This window comes from Tenrec ecaudatus, chromosome 18 (assembly GCF_050624435.1).
Source record: "Tenrec ecaudatus isolate mTenEca1 chromosome 18, mTenEca1.hap1, whole genome shotgun sequence".
NCBI lineage: Eukaryota > Metazoa > Chordata > Mammalia > Afrosoricida > Tenrecidae > Tenrec > Tenrec ecaudatus.
In genome coordinates, this window is record NC_134547.1 from 19603513 (window position 1) to 19621789 (window position 18277).

At 58.1% G+C, this 18277-nt stretch overlaps 1 protein-coding gene across 2 annotated transcripts in view; it reads right to left on the minus strand.

Moving 5' to 3' along the window:
• PAK4 (p21 (RAC1) activated kinase 4) overlaps positions 1–17441 on the minus strand; it is a 38288-nt gene extending 20847 nt beyond the window's left edge. For both annotated transcript variants that reach the window (XM_075536376.1, XM_075536375.1), the window contains exon 1: positions 17303–17441. The gene's annotated coding sequence lies outside the window, so the exon portion shown is untranslated. The remainder of the gene's footprint in view (positions 1–17302) is intronic.
• Positions 17442–18277: the final 836 nt, after the last annotated feature.

Here is an 18277-nt window from a genome sequence, read left to right on the forward strand (position 1 = left end):
TTGCCACCCTGCACTGGAGTTCTTCAAGCTGTTATTACGATTGGTGATGGGTCCATGGGGCTGCTCTATTACTTACAACTCATGTGAATCTCAAAAAATCCCAAATAAAGAATAAAAATGGGGTTTTCAACGTCAGACAGCCTCCGTGCATGCTGGTCCCTGCGGTTGGAACCTCCCCGCCCCCCAGCAGATGGAGTCTGGTCGTCTCCTAGGGCGTGAGGGGAAGAGGAGCCAGGCTCTCCCACGTCCTCTGGGTCATCACTGTGTCCGTCTCCCTCACAGGATGGGGCCATGGGGGGGACACAGCCCGCACAGGGCAAGGCTTGAAGGAGGTCCAGGGCACACATCTGTAAAACGAGATGGCCTGAGAGCCTCCAGGCCGGCCGGCTGGCTAACATTTTACTCAGATGGGTACTTTGCTCTGGCTGCTGTTGATGCTGACAGACCGTGGCCCATTGCTGTCCCACATGTGCAGAGACATGGGCCCTGGGCTAGTCCTGGAGCGCTGAACCCTGTGTACCACCAGGGACTTAATCCTTACACCACCCCATTTTACAAATGAGGAAACTGAGTCCAACAGAGTCGGGAGGGTGTCACATGCTCAGGAGTACCTGGCTAGTAGGTGCACACGTGGGTGCGGACAAGGGCGGGCCGGGCCTGGAGCCTTCCAGAGTAATGTCCACCCAGAGGGCCACCCCATGTGAGGCAGGTGACAGGACCAGGGGCGGAGGTGGCAGGGCCAGGCTCAGGGCCCTGCCTGGAAGGCTGCTATGACACCAGAGGCACCAGCCTGGGGACAGAGCGTATCAAGTCTCACCTGGGGACCGGAGCAGCCAGCAGTTGCCTCCGGGGAAAGGAAATGACCAGCGATACTCGGAGGCAGTAGTTTTAAAGGGGACTGCCACCAGGGCTACAGGCTCCCTGAGCCTGCCAGGGCAGGCTGCTCCCATCTGGGGCCCCGCCTCTGAGCCCAGCCAAAGGACACCCCTGCATCGGACTTCACTTGTCTGTCGATGGGGAGATGCTGACCACAAGCTATGGCTTGCTGCCTGGGTATATATAGCCCAGCTCTCTCTACAGAAGGGGACTGGCAACTGGCGGCTCTCAAGCCTTAAAGGACTGTTAGTGTCTCACTGCTTTATAATTTAACTGTTAATTTCTTGTATCATCTATCTGTATATAATTTAACAGTTCATTTCTTGTATTATATATCTATCTTTATAAATAGATTTATATATAATTACTAGCAATCTGGTTTGTCTCTCTAGAGAACCTGTCCAACACAGATGACCAGGGTCCACTTATACCGATTGCAAACCTGAGGAACAAGGCTGCAAGTTGATGAGGGAAGCAGCCAAGGGTCGCACTGAGCTCTGGACCCATGCCACCCCGGGGGCCTCAGCCCCCAGAGAGTACCTCTCTTTTAGCTGAATGGAGGCTGGCAGGGTGCATTCTCTAGAGCAGTGGTTCTCAACCTGTGGGTTTCGAACCCTTTGGGGGTCAAATGACCCTTTCACAGGGATCACCTGATTCATAACAGTAGCAAAATGACAGTGAGGAAGTAGCAAAAGTAATTTTCTGGTTAGGGTCCCCACCCCATGAGGAACTGTATCAGAGAGTCGAGGCCTTAGGAAGGTTGAGAACCTCTGCTCTAGAAGGCGTCTGAAGTCTTTCCCAGTGAGCAAAAAACAATAACTCAAGAGGACTGGGTGTATTTGCGAGTACGGGAAGACCGGGAACCGTGGCGCAGAGTGAGCTATGTGCTTACTGCAAAGTTGGTAGCACGAAGCCACCACCCGTTCTGCGGCAAAGACTGGGCTTTCTACTCCCGAGAAGAGGTACAGTCTCCTCTGCAATCACCATGGGCAATCCTTCCCTAGCCTGTAGGGCTGCTCTGAATCACCATTGCCCCCACGGTGGCTTTGGTTGGTGGTTATCAGGAGGAGCACAAAGCAAACACCTAACTCGTGACCATGGTGTCCTTCTGACTCACTGCAACCCTACGGGGTTGGGAAGGCCGCCCAGGGGTTCTGGGCCCCAAGCTCTTTCCCGGAGAGAGAGGCTGCTCGCTCCTTCAGAGCAGCTGGTGTTTTTGAACGGCTTACCTTGAGTGACCCACCACACCACAGGGCTCTGCCACACATAATGGGTCTATTTCATGTGTCCCCCCGGCAGGTACAGTCCCTGGCTGGCATCTCCAGTCCACACGACACGAGGCAGCAAGAAGAGGGCTGCTAATGGCCCCATTTCCCAGAGAGGGAGACCGTCGCACAGGGCAAGGAGGTGCCACCGAGGCTGCACAGCCAGGAGGCCCCGGCAAGGCAGATCCAGTCCAGGCCCCCTCATCCTAACACGTCCCCTCACTCATTCATCCACTCACTGCTCCCTCAATGGTCTATCATCACGTCACACAAACACCGCGGGTGTGCCCGGCACTGTCCGAGATTCTGGAGACACGGGCGAGAGAACACAGCTGTAAGAAGCAGGGGTGGGGACAAAGAGGGCCGCACTGCTCTTTGACAGCTGATGACGGGACAGCAGAGACAGGAGGCACAGGAGGAGGGGCTAGCACAAAGGCCCAGGGAACCGGGGCACGTGTGTGACCGACCGGCAGCTTCCAGGATAGCCAAGGCCAGTTGGCTGGAGGGGACCTGGGTGTGTGTCAGACAGACAAAGCATACCACCCAGGGCTCTGTGTCCATGGAGAGGCCCCGCCCACCATAGCTTCCCACAGGATGTGTGGTTACCATTGGGCTGTGGAGAAGGCAGCAGGCAGACGGGCTGGGATATCCACCTAGGGTGACACAGCTGGCCCAGTAACCGCCAGGCCAGCTGGAAGCTGGCAGTCAGCCCGGGCAGTTCTTAGCTGGGCTCAGAGCCCTGTGGCTGCCACGTTCCCGGAAGGCCCATCCTTTGGTTCCACGACTGCCGCCTCTGGACACCAGCCTTCCATTGGTTGTCCCAGCTACTCACTTCTCTTTTGGGGTCTCTTTAGCAGGTCTCCAAGTTGCCACCACGTGTCTGAGTGCAGCCAAGGGGATGCTGAGCCTCTAGACCCAAGTCCTGACTGACAGGAGGCACAGGGGACGGGGAGCAAGCTAGGCAGCTTCACGGGGCTACACCAGCCAGACTAGGGGCTGGAAATGCCCACACAGGAGTGAAGGGGGAAATCCTACAGCTCAGACTTGAGAGGAGCAAGCATCTTAAGGAAATGCCTGGGTTTCCCCTGACAACGGCATTTGTGGGCAGCAAATGCATTCACATGGCCTGGCAGCCAGGTCTCTGTAAGTCCTACCAACCAGCTGGGCAAGGCCATGCAAATAAGATGGGTGGACCCCTACCTAGGGGCATGGTCCATTGCCCACCCCAGCCAGAGGTACAGCCAGATCTCACGGCACTCAGCAAGAAGAGGCTGGAGTGGTATTTACCCACCTTTTGACCCAGGATCCCTGGGCTCAGAACCTCCTAAGTCTGGAGACAGAGCCGTGACCGCAGATATGGCGAGGGTCTGGAGAAGCCGAGACAAACAGGGGCAGCAGGTGCAGCAGAACGCAGAGATCAGCAGAGACAGAGCAGAGGACTTCAAACTCAATGCCTGTGGGCAGAAGGCACGCTGGCAAAGGGGGCTGCCTCTGGGCACTTGGTGGGGATACTGGCAGAGTTCACGCCTCTGGGCACTTACTTACAAGCAGAGCTGCAAGAGCTTTGGAACATTGGCCCAAGCAGGGCAGAGGGCTGGCGAAGGCTCAGGGCCAGAGAGGCCTGCTGAGAGAGGCTCTCTGGATCAAAGAACTGCACCCTAAGCAGTCTTGAACCTGAACTGTAACCTAGTGTTTCCCTCATAAACCCCATGATCATGAGTTCTGTGTGGCCAATGCAACAGAGGATCGAGCCCAGACAAGAAGCAGAGCTGAGTGCTGTGGGAGGGGCACTGGGGTCAGAACTGGTAAAAAGATGTGGACTTGGGCTAGTTGTAGTGTTCCCCCCTCCCCCCCGTGGAGTTCCGGGAGATCCGATGCACGCCCTGTTTGTTTTGAGCACTGCTTATCTCTTGCAGAAGAAACATCTGCAGTGCTTGGGGCCCAGCACCTATATTTGGGATCTGTTTCCACATAACCAGGAGGCGGGGAGGCTGCGGGAGACGGGAAGCAGGGTTATGAGGTCAGGTCACCCTGAGCGCGCTGGAAATTTTCCAAAATACAAAGGGGTCACCATTTTTCAAATGTGACCTTATCACAAGAGCAAGGGATGCCGGGGCGCTCCCTCGGAGGCGCCGCTCCCCAAGCCTGGTGCTCAGTGTGGCAGTCATGGTGGCCTGATGAGACAACCACGTGCCCCACCCGCTGACTCCCGGGCCCTCTCACCAGCATGGGGACCGAAACCCTCACCCGGGGGCTCAGAGGAGTGGGTCAAACTTGGGGTAAGGGCCAAGACTGAAGGCTGCAGGGAAGGAATCCCTGGGCACCCTGAGGGGAGACCCAGGAACTCAGGGTGTGCAGGCCAGGTCCAGGACTGCCCTCCAGAACCAGGCACCCAGGCCCCTGGATTCCAGGTGTTGAGATTAGCCCGGGAGGCAACGGTGAGGTGACCTCAGCATCCTTCCTGTCCTGGGCCTGCAAAATCCATCTCCCCTCTCAGCCTTGGCCTTGGTGGGACCCTGGCTCCATGCAGGGAAGTGGCCGAGTAATGAGAAGTGGCGGGAGGAGGAGAGCAGGCTCTCAGCCTAGCTTCTCTGAGCCTCAGTTGCCCTGTGGTGGTGGGAGAGTGTTACTTCGTCACCTCGGGTCAGAAGCTGGGGAGTGCAGGCCAGCAACCCCAGCTCAGGACCACAATGGCATCACCAACACAGAAGCCACTGAGACTCAGGCCAACAAGCCAGGAGACCCAGGGGGCCAAGTGACTCCAAGGGCCAGCTAAGGCCAGGGCTGGGAGGAAATGGGGGAAGGGGAGGCTGGCCTCAGTGGGCTGGCCTGAGCTTGGGAGGAGGTAGTGGAGGAAGGCATTCAGAGGCGGCAGGGAGGAAGGGAGCAGCATGGAAGGGCAGGCAGGAAGCAGGCCTTGTATGGGAGGGCCGTGTCCACCAGGAGGCCCTCTCCAGCTGCCCTACCTCCCCAACCTGGGGTCTGGGAGCCTAGAGCCCAGGCCAGCTGAGGAATGCAAGGAATGAGGTGGGACCAGGCACGGCCATCACCTCCCACCCCCACTAGCCCCAGGCCCGGCCTGTCCAGAGGGCCCAAACCCTGCGGCACCAGCCCTCCCCTCCTCCTGAGTCCCCTGCAACTCAAAATACTGAACACAGGGCCTGGTCCACTAGGAGTGAGAGTGGGCCAAGGGCAGGGGGGAGGCGTTAACACAGGGGGAACCAGACTGTAGCCAGCGGCTGACACCTGCTCTGACGGGGGGGGGGGTGCAGTGGGAGGAGGTCCCCAGAAGTGGGCACCTGCAAGCCCATGACGTGAGAGCAGCAGGAGCAGAGACGAGTGGCGGAAGGGGGCCAGGGACGGGGGAGGCCTCTGTGCCCTCTCCCCTGTTCTCCCGGGCAGGGAGTACCTGGAGACCCTGTGGAGGCACCCAGTGTCCTCTGGTCCTCCCACCCCTGCGGGCAGGGCTGGGCACTGGCTTCTTCCTGCCATTGGGTGGGGAGACCCCAACAGAGCCGCTTCCCCAAGCCCTGAGCCTGCTCCCTGATAATTAAACTATAAGCTGATTAGTCCAGGAAAACCCTTAATTAGCCCTTGAAATCCTTGAGGAAAATGACAGGTGTTCTGGAGGAGGGTGGGGCTAGGGTCAAAACAGGGGCCTGGGGCAGTCAGGGCTGTGTCCCCCAGGCCAGACCATGGGGACGAAGGGGAGCACACGTCCGGTGTAGGGCTTCCTACAGGGCAATGGGAGTCTGGTACAGGTGACCTTTCTGGCCCAGGGTTTATAATTCTGTCCAAAAAGGACCACCTGGGGAGGACCTGATGTCAGGGGCTTACGTGGAAAGCAAAAGTTTTGAGAATGATGAGGGCAGTGAATGTACAGGTGTGCTTTACACAATTGATGTATGTATGGATTGTGATAAGAGTTGAATGAGCCCCTAATAAAACAATTAAAAACAAAAACTCCCAGCCAAGAAAAGCATACAACCAGATGCCTTAGCAGGGTAATTCCACACTGCTTTCAAAGAAGAACTCTCACCAATGCTCCATGAACTATTCCAGAATATAGAAAGAAACAGAACACTCACACACTCATGCTATGAAGAAAGTATAATCCTGATACCAAATCAAGGCAAAGATCTCACAAAGACAAAACTGCACACCAATAGCCCACATGAACATGGATGCAAAAATTCTCCACAAAATTCTGGCCAATTGCAAATGTTTTGAGAATGATGATGGCAACAAATGTACTTGATATGATGTATGTATGTATGGATTGTGATAAAAGTTGTATGAGTCCCCAATAAAATGATTAAAAAACAAAAATGACTGCCTGGGTCACAACCTTGCAAAGGATTGGTTTGTCTGATAGAGACCTTGGGGGAGTGAGGTTGACCTTGGCTCACTGGGGGAAATGGCCAGTTTGTGGCCTCCCTGAGGGCCAAGACTTGACACTTACATTCAGCTCCACTGCACGGAGGTTGAGGGAGAGACCTCGCTACCATCATGAAGGGCCTGGAGCTGAGTGCAACCCTGGGGCCCAGGATCCCTGAGCTGAGGACCTCCTAAACCCAGGTGTGCGAGCTGTCAGGCTGGAAACAGCAGGAAACGATGTGAAACTGGCGGGAAAGGGGGAGGCCGGGGCAAGGACCCACTGAGTGAGCGAGCTGAGCATCTTCAACAGAGGTTTGCAGGTGGAGCGGGCAGAGGCTGAGGCTGAGGCTGCGGGAGGCCTGCCTGTAGAGAAACAGAGCTGGCTGGTGGGAAGCTGCCCGCCCCGATTAACAAATAGGACCTGTCTCCTGAGTGGTTTCCTTGGATCCGGCACTGAGCCTGGCATGCCTAAGAAGCCCCGCGATCCTGAGTGAGACCCGTGAGGTCCGTGTGGCTGTGCAAGGTGTTCTCAGCACGGAGGAGCAGAGTGTGCTGGCCCAGGGCCCGTGGCCCGGCTGACGTCAGAGAGGGTGACAGAGTTGGAGAGGCCCTCCGCAAGCATCGGCTTTGTGCCGATCTGGACTCTCTTTCTCCTCCCAGATGTAGACGAGGTCCAACGGTGCCAGATTACACTTCCCCGACCACGCCGTCAAAGTCTCCCAGGGAAACCCAACAAGGACGGCTCTTTGCTGAGGGACACCAAAGAAAACAGACATAAATAACTGAATGGAGAGACACGACACATTCGTGGGCTTAGAGATGTGTGTGTGTGTGTTGACAAGACGCTCGCCGAATATTTAAATGAAATTGCAAAGAAGGGAGACTAGCCAAGCCACAGCTGAAGAACAAGTGGGATGGCGAGCTTGCTCCAAGAGAGAGACCTCTTACAAATGATATCTGTTACAGCTGAGTGGTGGTGGTCGAGGAACAGGTAAGAGAAGGCACAGGAAAGAACCCAGCACCAGCAGCAGACCCGCTTACACAGATAGGTACGTGAGTTATGAAAAAGGGGGCAGGGGAGAAAAGCCAGGCTATTTGTAATACGTGGTGCTTGGAGGGCTGGGTATCCGCGTGGAAAACAAGAGTTGGGAGCCCTACCTCACACCATGCACAGAAACACAAGGGGCAAGGAGGCAGGGAACAGCCGTGAAAAGGCAAACCTCTACAGAAAATGAGTGACAAATCTGACTACTGTTACGGTTGGATTATTCTTTTTCCAAAGATACAGTGATGCTAAGCCCCGGAGTCCCACTGGTCAAGTATGATCGTATGTGGGGGGGCGGCGGCTCTGTCAATGTCAGCTAAGTTCATGGGAGGCCATGCCGGAGTAGGGATGGCCTCATCCAGTATGCCGGTGTCCTTAGAGGAAGAAATGAGACACGGGGAAGGCAGCTTGGTGGATGCAGATTCCAGTTGGGCTGCCACAAGCCAAGAGGTGCCTGGGACGCAGCAAAGACACTGGGAAAGCAGGAAGTGCCAAATCCCGGTTGGGCCTTCTGGCCCTCAGAATTGTGAGCATGCCTTCTGGTTGCTCTAAACCACCCCGTGTGGGTGTTTCATTAGCGCAGGCTCCGATTGCATCTACCTGGAAATGAGGCACTCCGGTTCCTTAAATGCTACAACCGAGAGAGCGTTGTGCAGACTGGGCTAAGGGTAACTGTTAGAGACAAAGGGCTCTTATCCAGAACCTACAAAGAACTCAAAGAAAAAAAACACGCACAAAGGCAGGCTGCCCAGTAGAAAACCAGACGGGCGACTCTGAATTGGGACTGTGCCTCACTGTGGAGAGCCAGAGGTCTCAGGGTCGGGGACACCTGATTAGCCAGCTCAGAAGTGGGAGGGACCATGCCAAGGAGGCTGCGGGATGCACTGAGGACACATCACTGGGGCTAGCCTCATACTCCTCATCTGGGAAATGGGTCAGAGGTCCAGGGAGGATGCAGCAGATGTGAACATGCCAAGCAGGACACCACGGGGCCAGGGCCTAGTCCTCCACCCAGCAAACCCTTAATTACTGTTACCTATTAATCAGCCTCGGGAGGGGCTCCATCCAGAATAGGGATCCCCAGGTCCAAGGTCAAGTTAGGCTTAGGGACCCAGAGACAAGGTGTGTGGATCCACCCTGGTGCCCCAGGAGGCTAGTACATCAGGTGGCTGAGCCAGGTTCACCATGGCCTTTGGTGGACAGAGAGGAAACGACCACATTGGCATCCAGATGCCAGGCACCAGGCTAAGTCCAGGGTAAGCACACGGAGCTTCATTCTGTTGCTGTTAGGTGCCAGGGAGCAGATTCCGATGCAGGGCAGCCCTCTGTACAACAGAACAAAGCACTGCCCCGTCCTGGGCCGTTCTCACCACTGTCCAAAGGCTTGAGCCCATGGATGCAGCCACTGTGTCCATCCATCTCGTTGAGGGCCTAGCTCTTTTTGGCTGCCCCTCAACTCTACCAAGCATGATGCCTTTCTCCAGGGCCTGGTCAATGTGTCCAAGTCTGGCCCTCCTGGCCTCGAAGGAACCCGACAGATGGGTGGGTTCTTTGAGCAGCCCGCGGACTTGCCATTTCCTTAGCCGGCACCATCAGTCAACTGCATTGACCCCTTTTCCGTCTTCCTTCTGTAATGCCCAACTTTCACACTAGCATCCTGGCTTTTCAACACTTTCAAGAAGTCGCAGGAGTCCCAGTGGTGTAGTGCTTACGTGTTGGGCTGCGATCCGCAGCGTTCAGTTTGGAACCACCAGCAGCCCGGAGGGAGGGAGGCTGGCGGTCTCCTCTAGTCTCTAGTAAACACCCACAGCTTGCAGAGCCACGGGCGGGGGGGTTGAGTGAGTCAGCACTGACTGCATGGCAGTGAGGTAGAGTCCTGTGCAGCAGAGGCCCCAGTGCAGCTCGACCTTTGATCTCTGACTGCTGCTCCCAGGAGCATTGATTGTGGGTCCAAGCAGGAGGAAATCCTTGGCAGCGTCCGTCCTTCTCTGCTTACCCTGAGGACGACTGAGGCTTTTGTTTTCTGGAGGATCAAACCGGACTGCCCAGACCTGCGTGTGAGTCTCCCTGCACTTCCTCAAAGGCCCCTGCACTGCCCGGCAGTGGGCATGGCCGCCCTCGGCTGACCCCCGTCTGCTTGACTCAGGAAAGCGCAACGTACCCCGCCCTGGGCGGATGCCCTGCCGTAGACTGTGGTGATAACCTTTGCGGCTCGGTCAGCCAGTCCCCACGCTTCCTGAACAACTCCCACCTGAGACACTCCACAAGCAGACCCACAGGACACGCGCAGTGACGGGCATGTCAAGGAAAACTGAGCAGGGAGAAGCTGGCAGCCCATGCCTCTCCTTCAGGGTACACCGCACCACGCAGGCGCGTCTAGAAATGGACGGGTCTCAGAAACTAGACTGGAGGCCAGGCTCATGGGCACGAGGACCGCCCCACCAAAGCCAGGAGAGCGATCGCCATTCGGGCAGTGGTCCCGGGTCGGGTAAAGGCTTCATTTCAACCCAATTCTCTTTGAAACACAGACAGGTGCTAGTGATTGACGCTTCTGTGCACATAGTAGGTCCGCTGCCCAAGGTGTGCGAAGGCCATAGAGTTAGAACTGCACAGAAACACACACACAGCATCTCTCTCAGTTGGGTAGCCCGGGGCCAGCCTGCTCAGGGAGACTGGGAGGCCACTGGCTGTGGAGCCAGGAGCGGCCAAAGGGGCCTCACCTGGGGGATGAGCAGCCTGCAGTGGCCTACTTTTTCCCTCCCTGTTCCCTGTTCCCAGGGCTGGGTGAGGGGGGATGGGGACAGGGGAGACAAATCTCCTGCTGGGTGGGAGGGGCTGAGAGAGGACTCAGGAGGCCAGACCGAAACCAGCCACACAATGTCCCTTTATGTCAGTTCCAGGGCCAGCCCAACAATGGGAGCTGAGGGAGCAGGCAGGGGGGGCCTCACCTGTCCAGGCACCCCCCTCCAAAACCTTTCCTGGAATGGAAGCACAAGAGAAGGGGGGAGGAGAGCAGAGCCCCTGCTTCCTTAGGTTTCATTTGTCGGGTGCCACAGTGGTTACAGACAGAGCAGCCAGGCCCCCCTGGGGCCAGTGCCCACCAACACCATGCCCATTTTACACGGAGAAAGCTGAGGCACAGAATGATGGAGTGATGTCTCTGAGGCCACACAGCTACCAAATGATGACGCTGGAATGAAGAGCCAGGCCATCTGGTCTCCGGCTGCACCGGGCAGGGTCACACCTTCCAGAATGGCGCCAGGTAGCCTGGGCCCGAGTGTCAGATCTGCCACTCATTCGCTCTGGGGCCCCAGACTCAGGGAACATGAGGCCCTTCACAGCTAGTCGGCTCCCAGAAGAGGGGACCCAATGGCTGCCAATACACACAAGGCTGAGCCCCACTTCCCACCTCAAAATCAGTGATGGGGAGGCCGCTGGGTGCCAGCTGAAGCATGGGAATGGGATGGTGGCCTCAGACCCCACGGGTGAGAGTGTGTGCTGGGCATAGCCCCAGCCCCTCCCGGGCGACCCTTGGGACCTCCAGTCCCATGAAAGCGCAGGGGCCGACGGAACACATGCTGCCTCTGCTGTTTGCTCAGCCCAAACCCAAGCAACCACCCCACGGCGAGGGGGGGAGGGAGATCCACGAGAGCAGGCTGCAGGGCTCGCTCTGGCCGTGGGGCGCGGGCCGGGCGTGGGGGTGCAGCAGCCCTGCTGTGGCACACCCATTAGTGCCATGCGCTTTTCAAAGACTATTCTGGGGAACAGGCAATCCAGGCACGCCAAACAAAAACGTGTCTTCTCAAAATTAAAATGCAGCAAAGAAAAATGAGATTAATAACACCTCCTCCTCAGGGATTCTGGGAAGCAGCCCGTGACGCAGCTGGCAAAGCCGGTACGGGGCGCCGGGAGCTCACAACTTCGATGGCGAGGAGGGGGCCACAGTGGGCAGGCAGGACACGGGGCAGGATCTGCTCCAAGTGCCGTGCCGGTGCTGAACAGCTCGGCTCAGCCATTGCCAGGCATCCCACCAAGCGCTCCAGTGACCCCTCCGACCCCTGCGGCTCGTCCCCACTCAGAGTGCCTTGCCTCTGGGGCCCATGCTGCCGTAAACCCTCCCAGGAGCAGACAGCCTGATCTTGCTCCTGCAGAGCAGCTGGTGGACTTGAACTGCCCGCTCTGTAGTTAGCAGCCCAACGCCTAACCCAGAGTGCCACCAGGGCTCCTTTCAAAGCCTCCCAGGGGCTCTCATTCCAGAGTGAGGCCTACTGAGGGTGTCTCCTTCTCAGCAGCCCCCAGCTGGGAGCCCCAACAAGGAGCAGAGGTCCAGAGTCCAGCTGCAGACAGCGGTGCTTCTGGGGCATCCGCCACAGCTGGCTCCCCTGGGACCTGGGAGAGTTCCCCTTTGGCCCCCCTCTGGCCTCCCACCGCCAAGCTTCCTGTGGGCCAGGGCATCTGGCAGACAATAAGCCCCAGCCCCGGAGAGGTGGGAAGAGTGACATTTCCCAGGCCATACTTGGAAGGAGACTGCATCCTGCTGGTGGCCTCTGAGGCCATCAGGCTCACTGATGGGAGAAGCAGCTGCCGGGGACACCCCTGCCGGGCGTCTGGCCAGGAAGTCTGGCTCGCTGAGAGCCAGCAGGACAGGGAAGGGTGAGCAGAGGCCAAGGGTGGGAGGGAGGGGGCTAGGGAGCCCAAGGGAGGCAAGGACCCAGCACCCAGAAGCCCTGAGGCACCCTGTGTCTGAAGAGGAGCCCGGGCGGCTTGTCTTGTCAAAGCCACCTCCATGTCACTGGAGGGCGGCCACAAAGAGCAGGGACGCTGGCGTCCTACTGGGCAAGCCTACTGGGTCTCAGAGTCCTTGTCCATGAAGTGGGGTGAAGACTCGGAGTTACTGAACAAAGTGAGGTCACCAGGACTCAGAACCTGGGTCAGACTGTCCTTTTACACCGCCCTGCAGGTCCTGTCCACCCTCTTCTGCTTGCCTGTCACAGCAGCCTCCTGCTCAGTTTGGCACCTTGACACCCACTACCTTCTCCCTTTGTCCCCGCCCGTTCCTGGTCTGGTTCACCCTTCTAGAAGGGCCTCCCGGACTCCACAGGTTGGCCAGGCCCCTCTGCTGGGCTCCCAGACACCTGGGCTTCCCCTGTCCAGGCCCTGATCTCAGAGCTGTCAGCTTCTGGGGCCTGAGCCACCCCCTCACTGCACTACGTGCTCCCCAGGAGCAGAGCCAGGGCCGTGTGGGGACTAACGGTCAAGTTCATGGAGAAAGTAGGACAAGGGTTGGCCCAGCCCTTCCCAAGCTTAACCCCCTGTTTCCTGCCTCCTTCTGGAAGGACTCCAAGTCAGCCAGCCTCCCCTGCCGGCTATCAGGTCAGAGCTGGGCTGGCTCACAGCCACGGCCCTCCTCCTGGGTGCTCTAGAGGGCAAAGGGTTTGAGCCCCACTCTGAGCATGGGGCTGGATGGGGGCCAACCCTGGCTGTGCCAATGCAGAGCCATTTTCCTGGCTATGCCTGGCCAGGCTGGAGGTCCCTAAGACCATTCACCTTCTGGCTGGGTAAACCCTTTCAGGGATAAGGGGGCTCTCAAGTGCTATTGTGAGGCTGCTGGCCCTGACACTTAGAGCAGTTTAGCAGCATCCAGGAACTGGAGGAGGAGCCCAGGGGGTTCCACGGCTACTAACTGCAAGGTCAGCAGTTTGAAACCACCAGTCGCTTGGAAGGAGAAAGATGAGGCTATCTGCTCCTGTCAGGATGTGCAAGCTGGGGAACCCTTGGGCACTGGCTTGATGGCAGTGTGTCTGGTCTGAAGACAGTAGGTGAGCACAGGAGCGAGGACGACGCAGGATCAGGCAGTGAGTGGCTCCTTCTGTGGTGTGCAGGGTTGCTCTGGATCAGGACCAACTCAATGTCACTGAACAATGACAGGGGGCAGGGTCCGGCACCCCTCTCTGTGGTCTATGCCCTGGACTCTGCCCACAGGACTCCAGGACACATGTTCTAGAACATTCAAACCAGAGACCACCTAAAAGGCCACCAAGAGATGGATGACCTTCTGCATGGCCCAAACTGGACGCCTATGGGGAAGACACAGGAAAAGGACATGTTGGCCACCACAGTGTTGATGTGAGTGGCCCCAGGGTGGCCATCAACCCTGGCTGCAAAGGGCACTGGTGCCGGGATCCAGCCATGACCAAAGGGATGCCCAGGCACGAGCATTTCCTGGAGTTCTGGGCAATTCCAATGTGCGGGCCAGTGGAGACGGACTCCTGTGCTGAGTGTGGACACCTTACATTCGAGGACAGGCCGAGAACATGGGGGCCACCTGCAGAAGGTGGGCATGACCGAGAGGGTGGCGGTGGGGTAAAGAGCCCCCTGACATCAACAACAGCTACAATGTGCTCATCTCGGGAGGACACTGACGGCATGTGGATGTCCTTATAGTGAAGGCCCAGCGGGCTCCCTTCCCTGAAACTGAACTGCCAAAGAAACCACTGGTCCAAGGTCACGCAGCCGCTAAGTGATGGGCAGGGCTGTGGACACGGGTCTCCAGTGAGTCTAAGCCTTGTTCCTCCTCATCTGGACCAAGCCCTGAGACGCTGAGTGAGCTGGCCGGGAGGTTCCGAGGCTGAGGCAGCCCTGAAGGGCTATCTGGTGACCTGCTGCCTCACCAATCACACCAGTGCCCGTGGACGTGGCACAGCTGTTAGAAGGATGGGGGCAGGCTGAACAAGAGTGCCCTCACCATCTGAGAGATGGCCCCTGGTGGCCCTTTCACACCTGCAGAGCACTCCCTTGTCTCTGCAGTCCTTGGGGCAGCTGTGCACTGACTGGCCGCGTCTGGCTGATGGAAGCCCTGTGTTTGTCAGCCCCTAAAGCCTCCATGCTCAGGGGCTGGTTGCGAGGCCGCTGGAGCAGGGGACCAGAGAGAGTCCCACTGACTCCAGAGAATGCCCCCTGGGGCCTGGATCCAATGCCACCTGACACCATCGCCTGGCAAGACCCTCTGGGCTTGAGCTAGTCCATCCTGGGGGTTCTGACACCAAGACACAGAGAAGCTCTGGTTGAGGCAGCACCCCACACCAGGGCTAAAGCTGGCTTCCCCCAAAGAGCTCCCACCTGACCAGCACTACCATCTCGCTCCCGAGACTGCCTGTCGTCAGACTGTCCCACCAATGAGAAGCAGAGCACAGGGTTAGAGGCAGACACGGTTCCTCATCTCCCCCAATCCAAGAGACAGAGAAAGAAGAGGTGCAATCTGCCCCAAGCAGTGGAGGTGGCAGCAGCAGAGGTGATGGCAACCACTGTGTGCACCAAGGCTGGGCCAAACACTCCAAGGGACAACACCCCCGCCCCCTCCCAGAAGTTCTGGGAGGTAGCTACCAGGTGGCCCCTGTTGTACAGTGAAGACGATGACCCACAGAATGGTCAAGCTGCTTTCCTGCGGACATACAGCCTATGAGGCCAGAGCTGGGATGTAAGCGCAGCCTCCCTGCTCCAGCCTCCTTTCTGAGCAGCTTCCCAAGCCATGACTCATCCTCCCGCCGGCCTCGCCACCCTGCACTGCCCCCAAGGCCCAGCACCCCAGGGGTCCCAACTCAGCCCTACACAGGCTACAACTCTACGCCAGGGTACCTGCACACCTCGAGGCCCTGCGATAAGTACTGGACTGCTCATCACAAGGTTGGCGGTTCAAACCCACCAGTCGCTCTGAGGGAGATGAGGCTGGCTGCTCCCACGGATGTATGGTCTCAGAAACCCCATGTGCTCTGCTCGGAGTCAAAATGGTCTCAATGGCGGCGGGTTCGGGCTCCCTCTGCCTGATGCACCTTCTGCTGGCTCTCCTAGTCTCCTGCAGGGTTTCCCGGGGACTTCCGTCACACACGTGTGCACTGAGGTCAGTGCCTGCTAGTATCATCATCATTTGCGAAGGGAGGGGGTTCGCCTCTTCCTACTAGGAAACTCCTCTGGCCCCTCTTCTGAACGTGCCCTCCTTAGACAGGGCCCTCTTTGGGCTCCCTGAGCTGGCTGGCAAGCTCTGCCAAGCTTGGCACTTGGGTTGTTGGCTGAGGGTCTGGCATGAGTCGATCCGTCCCAGGGGACACTGAGTCTTGTCAGCCACTGTGAGCCTGGCTTGCTGCCACGGGCCACAGAGCATCCTCTGCAGCCAGGCAGTGTATGGGGTGGGGGAATCCCAGGAAGGAATGCGGCTGAGAAGGACCCTCCTGGAGCCCACTCTGACCTCACCGGAGACACAGGAAAGGGCTGGGGCTGTGCAGTGAGTGAGTGAGAGGTGAGAGGGACTGGGAGGGGGAAGGGATTCCTGGCTGAGGGAATGGGAAGGTCAGAGACCTGGAGGTGGGATCAGCCAGGGAGTGGTAGCACCGCCCAGAGGCAGGCAGGGAGGGAGGGAAGGAGGAAGGGCAAGCGAAGGAGGTGGGTGTGTCCACTGGGCGAGCTTGGGGCTTTGGGACCTGAGAACCCCCAGGGACTGGTCTCCCAGGGACTCAGCAGCCCTCTGGGTCTTACCCACCCACCCCACCCCCGGTTTCCAGGCACAGAACTTCAGACCCTCCAATGTCAGTCCTTGGGCCCCAAGTTCGGATCTGCTTTGGGCACTTAGAAGCCCTCTGTCAAACCGGTCTAGCCCAATGGCCCACTGCTTCTTCGGCTGTAGGAGGGATGGAACGAGGCCAGACTCAGGGAAAAACCCAGAGTTGACACTCAACCGGGTAAACTCCAATTCGGTGCCGAGGCTGCAAATCCTTAAGGAAGCAGATGATTGGAACTGGTTCCTACCAGCACTGCAGCTGTCGGTTCTAACCCCCACCCTCCTGTCACCTGGGGTGCCCCTGGACTATGAGTGAGCTCTCACCACCCATGAGCCAACACAATGACCCGGAGTCCGTCGGAATGGCAGGGTCCGGTTCCTTAGTTTTCTGACTAATGAGCGAGGGAGCGAGATGGAGCTTCCGGGGCTTCCATGTGAGAGTTCAAATCCCCACTCCACCAAGATCCCTGCTCGCGGCGACCCCTCCCCACCCCCCCCCCATGGAGCAGAAATTGCTGTACGGGGTTTTCAGAGTGGCCGGTGAGGTTGGGCTGCTGACCTTGTTGTCCCTGGGCTTCACTTCCCTCCGCTGCCCCTCAGTTTCTGCTTCTGGAAGTGGGGACCATCGCTCGCTCTCCCCATCAGGAACGGCCTCTGGCCACTCCCCGGAGGCCCCCTCTCTCCTGCCCGATAGGCCCCACTCGGGGCTGCATTTTTAACTTCTCGGGGTGTCGGTCCGTTCTTCAGATTCTTATCTCGTCCCTTTCCGATCCCAGGACAAGTTCACCCCGCAACCGAAATCGCACGCTCTGCTCCAAGCCGTCCTTCCCGTAGATGTGATTTCGGACCATCGCAGCCGCACCCTCCCTCACCACGCACTTCGACCTTCCTTTAAGACGCCCCGACCCCCCTGGAACGCGCCCCGATTTCAAAAGCCCAACTTTGGCCTCCCCTTCGCCACGCCCCCTCGACTCCAGGTTGACCTCCGACCTCCTTTACACCTCGCTTCGCTTCGAGTTGACCCCCGACCCCTTCACGCGACCCTTCCCTCCAGTAGTGAACCTTGAACCCGGTGGACCCGCCCCCCTACTCTGCTCAACGTTCTCCCACAGTCCAGTCCGGTCCCCCTCGATCCCCGCCCGGACCGTTTCTCCGCCCGACGCGGCCTCGTAGTCGCTCGGGGCCTACCTGCTCGGCCTGGAACCCCGCGCCCTCGCGCTGCCCTCAGCTCTCCGGCGCCGCCGCCACCGCGGCCAGAGCCGCCGCCATGTTGAATGCCCAACGAACATCCGGGGCTTTCCCCCTTCGCCGCCCTACGGTCTCCACAGCAACGGGGCCGGCCCGATAGGGGGCGTGGCCAGAGAGGGGGCGGGGCTGATAACCGGGCAGGGCCCGCTCCGGCTCCTGATTGGTGGCGCTTGTCCAATCGGAGACCCGCAGGCGGAAAATGCCAAGCAGGGATTGGAAAATTTGGAAAGCGTGGCTGGCTCGCGGCCCCGCCTGGCTCTTAAAGGGAGAAGAACTTTCCTCCTCACACCTTTCCGCCTCCCCACCCCCAAGACGAGGAAAGATCAGAATTGCCGGAAGCTGCTCTGGAGCGCTTACCAGGTGGCAGGCGCGAGGCTGAAGGCTGTGCTTGTGTTATTGCTCTGATGCTCACAGCCACCCTATGAGATCAAATCCAAAAGCCATCGAGCCCGGTCCAATCACGGCGACCCCTAGTTAAGAGTTTCTGAAACGAAATCCTTACAAAGGCAGTTAGCCTCGTTTCCCTCCCATGGAAGGCTAGTGGTTTTGAACTGCCCACCTTGTGGTTCACCGGTCTACAGCTATCCCTTCCACGACGCCATAACACCTATTTTGCAGGTAAAAATAGACTGAGGGTCCAACCCACCCAGAGCTGATGGATTCCGACTGGGAACAACCTCGGAAGACAGAGTAGAACTGCCCCATAGGATTCTCAAGCTTGGAAAGCAGGAATGGGGAGCCCCGGTGATGTAGTGGTTACTTGTTGGGCTGTGGGAGAAAGACTGGCCCTTCTACAGGCAGAAGCAGTTAGGGTCTCAGCATGGCAGTGAGGAAGTAGGAATGGTAGAGTTAATGACACTGAGTTGTTTTTCCGTTTTAATCTTTATAGGTGTAGAGTGCAATCTCTTTTTTCCC